The sequence below is a fragment of the Pseudophryne corroboree genome, chromosome 11 (assembly GCF_028390025.1).
Source record: "Pseudophryne corroboree isolate aPseCor3 chromosome 11, aPseCor3.hap2, whole genome shotgun sequence".
NCBI classification, from domain to species: Eukaryota; Metazoa; Chordata; class Amphibia; order Anura; family Myobatrachidae; genus Pseudophryne; species Pseudophryne corroboree.
This window is the reverse complement of record NC_086454.1, coordinates 116,079,764-116,091,378: the sequence shown is the minus strand read 5'-3', so window position 1 is coordinate 116,091,378 and position 11,615 is coordinate 116,079,764.

The window sequence follows — 11,615 nt, the reverse complement described above, 5'->3', positions numbered from 1 at the left end:
CCCAGGGGCCCACACTACTGTTAAGACGGCCCTGAGAGCACGTCACCAAACTTCTTTAAGGGCTGCCGGTCATCGAGACCTCCTGTGGGCTGCTGTGACCCCCAGTGCAGTAAAGTGATGCTGCAAAATGGCAGCTTTACAGCACCGGGGGTCACAGCAGCACAGGATCTGATGGCCGCAGCCCTGCAGGAGCAGCGATCATTGGCGGCGATGGCGGCGGTTGCGCAGCAGAACATCAGGGTATTTTTCCTAAAAAATACACTGCTACTGTTGCGGATTGTCATCACAGGGACAGAGCTTTCTCGCAAGCTCTGTCCCTGCATGTGATAATTGATACATCCGTGCAATGTAATCAAATATCGCAGTGCGGATTGGGTCAATTTTATCACATGCCATCCGCATCCTTGAATGCGGATGGTGATAAGTCAGCCCCTAAGTGCTTGAGACTACATTTGCTGTACTAGAGACTCAGGAGTGTATCCCTTAAACACAATTACAGTAGTAGTTTTATGCACATCTCTCTACCAATATGACCTACCTCGATAGGCAGTATTACCAACATAGACTATGGACGTGAAACATCATATTTGCAATTGTATTGTATTTTGAGAATATTGTATGAGATAGATAGATAGATAGATAGATAGATAGATAGATAGATAGATAGATAGATAGATAGATAGATAGATAGATATTGTCGTTAAAATAGAACAACAAAATTAAAATCTGAGACATTCACATATAGGTTACAAATCACCAGTCAAATTAAGATTAACGATAACAGATGGGAATAAACTGTATTTATACTTTTATAGCAAGGTGTTCTTGTTCTAATACACCTGAAACATCTGCCAGATGGAAGTAGAGAGAAGATGTAATGGTTAGGATGATAACAATCCTGTATAATGCTATTTCCTTTGCTGAGGCAGGAATTATCATAGATATTACTATGTTTAGTTACGGTGTATTGGGGATTCACAGGTCAACGTTGTCACCCTTTCCTCTGTGATAAAGCAGAGTGCTCTGTTTTATAGTTCACTCTAATTTTGGCCACCTGACTCTCTGCTGAGGGCGTGTGAAGTCCAGAAGAAGCAAGCGTAATGACTCATCAAATGGCGAGCAATCCTCTCATTAGGGTGTAACATGTTTAGTGCCTGTATTGTGCAAATTCAAACACTGGATGTCAGTACTTAACAGCAGTCAAGTGACAAAGTAATAATGTGCTTTTCTTACTCAATAATAGAGTATCATTTTGGGTGTGAGGTTAGTGTTTAAAAGTAAAATACACCTTAAACTGTGCATGCACATGAAAAATCCTAACTAATAGCACTAGACAATAACAGGATGGGCTGTGACACAATAGGGAAACCTTGCAGCCTGGAATTCCTGTCATAAAGTGACATACTGTATTATAGTAGCGCAGCCTAATCAGCATGTGACTGACTTCCTGTGACCCTTTACCTGCAGCATCAGAAAGCACTTGCAGAAGTCCTGGGTTTTCTCTGGGGCTCCAAGTGGTGCCACGGATTCAGGCTTGGACTGGGCCACAGGGATACAGGGGAAACCTCCGGTGGTCCCCACTGCCTGGGGGCCCACCTCCTGCTCTAAGGATCAGGTTCCAGACTGTGCACTTGAATTATACATCATACATATGTTACCTTATACTGGAATATGGTATATTTTCTACAGTGCATTGCTGTTATTAATCTGTTATTAATCTGGTACATTATCATGCATGCAGCAGCTGAATTTTCGGTATATATTTATGAAGGGGCCCAGATGTTGCACTCTCTAATGGTTAGTCAAACCAATGATGTGGCAGGCCACACGTCCTCTGTGGACTAGCAACACCCCTAAACATGGGCCCCTACCACTGCATTTCCCCGGTGGGCCCTACATGCCCCAGTCCGACACTGCACGGATTGCTAAAATGCAGCACAACTAACATCTTTAGTGATGCAAGTTTGGGTTTCCCAGTTACTGTATAATGTCATTAGCCCAGGCTGTCATAGCCTGTTGCTGCTAGATGCTTTTGTTGGGGGTGGCACCAATGTGTAAATATTTGGGAGAACTCTCCTGTTATCCTGTGGTTAGTATGTTCTAATTTTTCATAAGGAGGGGGACATATTTTCTTTTGGTGGCATATTGAACAGTAAAAAATGTGTGGCCATCTAAAAAACAGCCCTGATCTAGAGTTTCTACCACAACCTAAACCCAGTCTGTGTTGTGATAATAATTAGTTTAAAGGGAAACTACAGCATTTTTGCATGGTGCACTACTTGTCACAGCAACCCCAAATCATACCTCCCAGCAAATAGAACCATAGACCTGGGACTTCTCACACGCTATAGGTGCGCACAGTAAAAGGGATGTGTGGCCTCAGTTGGGTGTGTGGCCTCACGGCAAATGCCGACATTGTGATCCAAGTACCCTGTTTTTGCCGGGCAGGCCTGCCTTTAGAAATTGTGGGTCCGGGACTGACAGCCCACTCCCAAAACAAATATTCCATTTTATATATATCTATACACTGCTCAAAAAAATAAAGGGAACACTTAAACAACACATGTAACTCCAAGTCAATCACACTTCTGTGAAATCAAACTGTCCACTTAGGAAGCAACACTGATTGACAATCAATTTCACATGCTGTTGTGCAAATGGAATACACAACAGGTGGGAATTATAAGCAATTAGCAAGACACCCCCAATAAAGGAGTTGTTCTGCAGGCGATGACCACAGACCACTTCTCAGCTCCTATGCTTTCTGGCTGATGTTTTGGTCACTTTTGAAAGCTGGCAGTGCTTTCACTCTAGTGGTAGCATGAGACGGAGTCTACAACCCACACAAGTGGCTCAGGTAGTGCAGCTCATCCAGGATGGCACATCAATGCGAGCTGTGGCAAGAAGGTTTGCTGTGTCTGTCAGCGTAGTGTCCAGAGCATGGAGGTGCTACCAGGAGACAGGCCAGTACATCAGGAGACGTGGAGGAGGCCGTAGGAGGGCAACAACCCAGCAGCAGGACCTCTACCTCCGCCTTTGTGCAAGGAGGAACAGGAGGAGCACTGCCAGAGCCCTGCAAAATGACCTTCAGCAAGCCACAAATGTGCATGTGTCTACTCAAACGATCAGAAACAGACTCCATGAGGGTGGTATGAGGGCCCGACGTCCACAGTTGGGGGTTGTGCTTACAGCCCAACACCGTGCAGGATGTTTGGCATTTGCCAGAGAACACGAAGATTGGCAAATTCGCCACTGGCGCCCTGTGCTCTTCACAGATAAAAGCAGGTTCTCACTGAGCACATGTGACAGACGTGACAGAGTCTGGAGACGTCAAGGAGAACGTTCTGGTGCCTGCAACATCCTCCAGCATGACCGGTTTGGCAGTGGGTTAGTAATGGTGTGGGGTGGCATTTCTTTGGGGGGCCGCACAGCCCTCCATGTGCTCGCCAGTGGTAGCCTGACTGCCATTAGGTACTGAGATGAGATACTCAGACCCCTTGTGAGACCATATGCTGGTGCGGTTGGCCCTGGGTTCCTCCTAATGCAAGACAATGCTAGACCTCATGTGGCTGGAGTGTGTCAGCAGTTCCTGCAAGATGAAGGCATTGATGCTATGGACTGGCCCGCCCGTTCCCCAGACCTGAATCCAATTGAGCACATCTGGGACATCATGTCTCGCGCCATCCACCAACACCACGTTGCACCACAGACTGTCCAGCAGTTGGCGGATGCTTTGGTCCAGGTCTGGGAGCAGATCCCTCAGGAGACCATCCGCCACCTCATCAGGAGCATGCCCAGGCGTTGTAGGGAGGTCATACAGGCACGTGGAGGCCACACACACTACTGAGCCTCATTTTGACTTCTTTTAAGGACATTACATCAAAGTTGGATCAGCCTGTAGTGTGTTTTTCCACTTTAATTTTGAGTGTGACTCCAAATCCAGACCTCCATGGGTTAATAAATTTGATTTCCATTGATAATTTTTGTGTGATTTTATTGTCAGCACATTCAACTATGTAAAGAACAAAGTATTTAATAAGAATATTTCAGTCATTCAAATCTAGGATGTTATTTTAGTATTCCCTTTATTTTTTGGAGCAGTGTATATATATATAATTTTTTTAATGAAATAAATAAAATTCCTATGCGCGTACAGAGCAACACCGCATTATGCCCCTTGCACCATATTAAGTCCCCACAGTAATGCCTCTGACACCATATCATGCCCCCACAGTTATGTCTGTCACAATATTATGCCCACACAGGTTTGCCCCTGACACCATATTATGCAGTACCTGCTCGCTGTCAGGGGTTCTGCTCGTTGTCAGGGGTTCTGCTCATTGTCATGCATGAGGACTTAGATTGAGATCGCACGCAAACGCAATCTCAGTCCCGGCCAGAGGAGGCGTCGCAGAATTTTATGGGCGGCGACGTGGCATTAAGGGGTGGGGGGGCGCCCAGACAATGGAAGCATGTCCGGACTGTTTGCGGGGCGGCCCGCAGCATGGTTCATACTCAGCCGCTGCTACCCAGCTAGGCTGCAGTGACAGAGGGCTACCCTTCAATGTTCATCGATGCGCTCGCATTTCCAGGATGTACCAGAAACGGCTAAATATTTCCACTGTACTGTTCCATATGCCATTTTGGATTAATTGTAAATGGGTAGGACATGCAATACTGCCCCCGTAAGCTGTCCTACTTAGATAACAAAATGTCATTGTTGCTTTTTTATAATTCTATTAAATTGACTATCATAAAATGAGAGCTTATAACCAATCAAGGAAAAGGTGGGGGGCTTTACTGTTCCTAGGCATGCCCTTAGCCCTAAATCTGCTCCTGCCTGTGGGATATAGTGATTGTAAGCGTTCATTTTATTTGTTCATTTCTGCACACTAAGATCCTCTGTGTACCGATTTTGACTGTGGCTATTGACCTCTCTTGTGCCTACTCCCTTGGCTGCTGAATACTGTGTGTACTGAACCAGCTATGAATACTTGACCTTGTGTCAGCTTCACCCTTACTACTATCTGACTAAACAATGTACCAGACCCAGATCCTGACTCAGCTCCTGCCTACTCCTTCTGATACAGAACCTCTTTTAGTTTTAACCAGATCCTGGAAACAGCCATGACTTGCACGTATACCAAAATAACGACTGTATGACTGTGAGCCGGTTAGCACCTCTTATGCAAGTGAATACCTATCTCGTAAAACCAGTGCTGCGATAGATAGATAGATAGATAGATAGATAGATAGATAGATAGATAGATAGATAGATAGTCTAAATATACCTGCACTTGTGGTTATTACTCATTCAACATTTGCTCCATTGCTGTGCTACCAGGGTGTGTGAAATACTGTGAAAATACATTACAATAATTCACTTGTCATTCATTATATGAGTGAAGAAGTAATGGAAAATACAAAACTAACGATCAGTTATAGACAGCTTGCCAGCTCCATACAGTATGTTACATAATTCGGATCCAACAGCTTCTATACCTCTTCCTGATGAAACAAGGATGAACAAATAATTGCATAGCGCAACTCCTGTGATGCAGCTAAAGTTCAGAAGGTCAGTCCTCATTGTCAGCATACACCGTTACAAGCAAGTGAAACAATGATTAATCATGTTGCTCATGTTGGCCGACAATGGTCAATTCTTTATGTTTTGTGGTGTGTTTGGGGAAGGTTTGGAAATGTTTATTTCTGAATTCCATCCTACAAATTGTTTCTAGGGGGTATATTTACTAAATATCAACTTTGTGTTTTTTTTTTAGTGATTTACTATAATCAAAATTGATGGAAAACCTGTGAAAATACCAACTACACGGTGGAGTCACCTTATTATGACCACCAGCTAATAGCCAGAGTAACCACTGTGTGCAGCTAGGCGGGCTAGGAGTTATGTAATAAGGTGCTGGTAGGTTGGCACAGGTATATTTTGACGGTGAGCTGCTCCACTGCGGTCGGCCCTCATACACCTTCGTAGCTGGCGTTCACCTGTCACATCAACGTGACGTGCTGCTCCGCAGTTTACACGTCGGTTATTCACAATGGTGCCATTTGTCCAGTCATGATACACCTTCACCACAACAGCACGCAAAGAGTTAAAAACTGTGCTGTTTCAGAAATACCGCCACCCTTGACCCGAAAGCCAGTAATCATCACTTTTTGCAATTCGGATAAATCACCCCTTTTACCTATGATAGTGATATGTGTGCAGACGGCCTATCGCACACCTTATATACCCACCAAGCCAGCACATGACACGTGATGTACTTCATGGGCTACGCACTGTGGACGTCAAATGTAGGAGGTGGTCATAATAATGTGACTCAACTGTGGAAATACCAATGCTTAGTAATATCTGTATTTTATCACTGTACTGTAATCCACTGGCAGTGCCCACCAGATTTTAATTGACTGCAAATCAGACATTCAGTACATTTACCCCTCATATCAGGCGGTACATACAGATTAACCAATTCACACCCCATGTGGCATGTGCACTCATGGGGCGGTACTCAATTCTATCCACCCCCTTCCACACCCATTCTGTTTCTACTGATGGGTGTGGAATCATAATTTCAGATCAGTTCCTCTGGGGTAGCCAGGCACCCTATGTCTTTACGCAGCTAAACCTGATTACTATGGGCAAAATATGCACGATAACGGGGATCACTTTAGAAAGGAGATTGGGCATGATATATCATTTGAATACCGCCCATAGAATACACTTGCTGGACCAGCGATATGATGAGCCAAGAGGAAGCACAGAAATGCCATGACCTACATCACATGGGCTAGGCCCAGCCACTTCCCAAAAACATCTCATATGCACCACATAAGTGTCTCACACAGCAAGTGTCCCTTATATTATATTCAGATGTCCTGAGCTCCACTTGTAGACACTGACTGTGATTTTCACTGTATGTTACTATTATAACCTACTATTAAATAACGGCAGTTCCTTTACTCCTTAATAGTTCCAGAAGTAGTCTATAATTATGTTTATTTATTTTATTGTTTCTTCCCTTCCTTCTCTTTCCCAGCCCATTTATATATTTGTTTGCTCCTTAATTTGCCGTTGTAACTCTCTCCCAGTCTTCTTCTCTCCCACCCATACACTCATTCTTCCTCCCATTGAGAGATCTACGTCTTCATCACTCTACTCCCATCAATTCTCCAATGGTCACACATTCATTCTTCTCTTTCCTAATATCCTCCAATGTCCATGTCTCCAATTAACCTTATATCACCTATGTTAAAGCATGGGTCTAAACATCCCAGAAAAACAGTTCTAAACTCCTCAGGTCCCTCCAGGTTTATAAGGTGGACATAATAAAATAAAAAAAAAGTAAATAAATAAATAAATACATTTTATTAGTAATCTCTTTGGATTTTCTCACATTGCACTTCATCATGACTTCTTGGTGAAGAGGTTACTCAGAATATGTTTTTTTCACACACTTGCATTATTCAAATTTATGCGGAAACATTTGCAAAGGTCTTGTGATAGACTTGCTGGAAAATACTGACATGAGAGCTTTGTCATACTGACAGCAATGTTTGTTAATACAAAGCAAACTGAAAGAGAGTCAAGAAGAATCAGCACTACATACCTAAATGAGTGCTTTACTATTGTCAAAAACCACTTCTTCTTCACAAGTACTAACAAAGGCATGAAGAAACCTGGAAATAAATTGATTTTAATGAGGAAAAATTTCAAAAGGTAAAGAAATGATTACTACACTGATATTGAAATACAGTAACTCCTGAAGGTGCCAGCTGAAATTTTTTGCCTCAAAAGGGTAACTCCAGGCTGAACACATGTATAAAAGAACAATACCAATTATTTATTACTAGGTGATTCATCGCGCCCTACGGGCGCTCTTCACACCGTCGGTTGGGGCTACGCCCCGTTAACCCCTGCACGCCTTTGAACATACGCAGGCTGGTAGATAACAGAATCAGAAACGCAGGGCAGTATAGAGGGCATACAGAAATGGTGTCCGGTTGAGAAGCGTGGGGAGGGGGAAATGTAGAGAAACGCTGTGCGATCAGTAAAGGATAGGGAGAGGCAGGGTGGTAGGGAGAGGATAAAGAGAGGGAAGGTGTTATAGAGAAAATACCATTGCAAGAGGCTATGACCGGTTAACACTTGCACGGGCTTCAGCTGTGCTATAATTGTTATTATATGGAGTATTACCTGAATTTTTTTTTATGGCAGTGGATAAATATTGTAAGGGGGGAGGGCGTGCGATTGTCAAGGGGGCGTAGCCCTTTGTGAGGGCATGCAGAGTGGCCGCAGGGCACAATGAATAACATAGTGTAGTATATACTGCTAGAGTCTGCATCATGAAGTACCAGATGACTAACAGCAATGCACTGTAGATAAGACACCAAAGTGCTGTGGCCACAGGTAGCAGAGCCGCTTATACACACAATGGCCACAGGTAGCAGAGCCGCTTATACACACAATACCCCCAGGTGCAGAACCGCTTATACACACAATACCCAACAGGTAACAGTGTCGCTTATACACACAGTGCCCACAGGTAGCAGGGCAGCTTATATACACAGTGCCCACAGGTAGCAGAGGCGCTTATACACACAATACCCACAGGTAGCAGAGGCGCTTATACACACAGTGCCCACAGGTAGCAGAGACGCTAATACACACAATACCTACAGGTAACAGAGGTGCTTATACACACAGTGCCCACAGGTAGCAGAGGTGCTTATACACACAATGGGCACAGGTAGCAGACCCACGTATACTCACAATACCCACAGGTAGCAGAGCCGCGTATACACACAATACCCACAGGTAGCAGAGCTGCTTATACACACAGTGCCCACAGGTAGCAGAGCCGCTTATACACACAGTGGCCACAGGTAGCAGAGCCGCTTATACACACAATACCCACAGGTTGCAGAGGCGCTTATACACACAGTGGCCACAGGTATCAGAGGCGCTTATACACACAGGGCACAGGTAGCAGAGGCACTTATACACACAATGGGCACAGGTAGCAGAGCCACGTATACACACAATACCCACAGGTAGCAGAGCCGCGTATAGACACAGTGGCCACAGGTTGCAGAGTTGGTTCTACACACAATGGCCACAGGTAGCAGAGCTGCTTATACACATAGTGCCCACAGGTAGCAGTGCCACTTATACACAATGACCACAGGTAGCAGTGTTGCTTATACACATAATGGCCACAGTATTAGTATACTCACAAAATTTTGGGGGGGTTTGGAAAGGGGGTGGGTTCAGTGAGGTGCCTATCCGTGCGGCTGATCAGCCCGATTCAGGGCATCACTTGTAGCAGCTGCGGATGGTGTCCGAGGTGCTACGTGTAGTGGAGGGGTGGGTGTGGGAGGGGGTCCAGAGGTGCTGTGGGTGGCAGAGGGGTGGGTGCAGGGGCACGGATGGCGGAAAGGGTGCAGAGGTGCTGTGGGTGGGGGAGGGGTAGGTGCGGAGGGGGCGCGGATGGGGAGTGTAAATGCTGTTGGTGGGGGAGGGGGACTGTGGATGAAGGAGGGGGTATGGAGGTGATGTGTGTGTGTGGGAGGGGTGATGTAGGGGTGTGCGTTTGGAGGTGCAGGGGGGGTGAGCTTAGGTGATGGGTTTCAGAAGTGCTGTGGGTGGGGGAGGTGTGGGTGTGGGATGGCACGGATGGAAGATGTAGATGTTGTGGATGAGGGAGGGGTTGATGCGGGGGAGCTGTGGATGGGTGAGGGAGTCCGGAGGGGGTTCGGGTGGTGGTCCAGAGGTGTTGTGGGTGGGGGAGGGGCAGGTGTGGGAGGTCTGCAGATGGGGAGGGTGTCTGTAGATAATGCGGGTGGGTAGGTGCTGTGGTTGTGGGAGTGGCAGGTGCGGGGGTGTTGCGGGTGGGGTAGGTGATCTGGATGGGGTAGGTTATCTGGATGTGCAGTAGCCAGGGGAGGTGCGGGGATGATACGGATGGGGGAGTGGGTCCGTGGGTGCTGTGGATGAGTGAGGGGTGGGTTATGGCGGTTGTGGCGGCCCGGGTGTGCTGCTGCGGTGGGTGGGGGAGGGTGCCGGTGCAGGGATACCGAGGTTGGTGTAGGGTGGGGGTGCAGCTGCGGCGGGTGGGGGAGGGGCAGGGGTGGGGGTGGGGAAGAGGCGGGTATGGGGATGCTGTGGGTGGGGTGCCAGGGGGGGGGGGCGTGAGGGGGTGTGGATGCTGCTGGTGGTGGAGGGGCAGGTGCGGGAGGCTGTGGATGAAGGAGGGGTCTGGATGTGCTATGCGTGGGGGAGGGGTGATGTAGGGGTGTGGGGGTTAGGTGATGGGTTGTAGAAGTGCTGCGGGTGGGGGAGGTGTGGGTGCAGGATGGGGCATGTAGATGCTGCGGGTGGCTGCAGGGGAGCCATGGATGGGGGAGGGGGTCCTGAGGTGCTGTGGGTGGTGGTCCAGAGGTGCGGGGGGTGGTGGAGGGGAAGGTGTGGTAGGTGTGCGAATGAGTGAAGGTGTCTATAGATGATGGTGGTGGGGGAGGGGCCGGAGGTGCTGTGGGTGGGGGAGTGGCAGCTGTGGGGGTGTGGTGGGGGTCCTGATGCGTGGCGGGTAGGGGAGGGGCGGGTGCGGGGATCAGAGGGTGCTGTGGGTGGGTGAGGGGCTGGTGTGGGGTTAACGCAGTTGGGGAGGGCCAGCTGTGGTGGTGTTGCGGGTGGTGGAGGGGCAGGTGCGTGGGTGTTGGGGGGGAGGGGAGGGGCAGGTGCTGTGTGTGGGGGAGGGGGCCGTTTGCTGGGGTGGTGCGGTTGGGTGGGTGTGAGGGTGCCTCGGTTGCGGGGGCGGGTGGTGCTGCAGGTAGGGGAGGGGTGGGGGTGCTGGAGCAGGGGTGCTGTGCGTAGGGGAGGGGCGGGGGTGCCATGGGTGGGGGGTTGGGAGCAGGGGTGATGTGGGTGTGGGAGGGGTGGGGGCGCTGTGGGAGAAGCTGGTGTGGGAGTGCAGTGGGTGGAGGAGGGGGGGGGTGCTGCGGGTGGTGGGATGGTGTAATGGGTGGGGGGACAAGTGCGTGGGTGCAGGGGTGCTGCGGTTGGGGGGTGGGAGGCAGCTGCAGGGGTTTCCGAGGGTTGGGGGGGGAGGGGGTTGTGGGAGCAGGGGTGTTGCGGATGGGGGAGGGGTGGGTGCAGGAGGGGCAGATGCGGTGGTGGTGCGGGTGGGGTGGAGGGTGCAGGGGTGTAGCGGGGGAGAGGTGGGTATGGGGGTGGGGGCGGGGTTTGCTGCAGGTGTGGGGGTGCTGCGGGTGGGAGTGGATGTGGGGGGATGCATTGGGTGCCGCGGATGGGGGGGGCACGGGTGTCGGTGCTACGGGCGGGGACGGGAGTGCCGCGGGTGGATGCCGCGGGTTGGCGGCCGCGGATGTTGGTGCTACGGGTGGGGGAGAGGGCGGGAGTGGCGCGGGTGCTGGGTGGATGCGGTTGGTTGCCGCGGGTGGGAGGTGGAGCGAATGCGGCTGTCAGTGTCAGCATTGTCCTCTGAACTCTGCAGCAGCCGCTAGTCTGTGAGGCGGGTAGTGTGAGTTCCGCTCACAGTCAGCGGCTGCTCTGTCACCAGGGAGTGTACGGGGAGGAG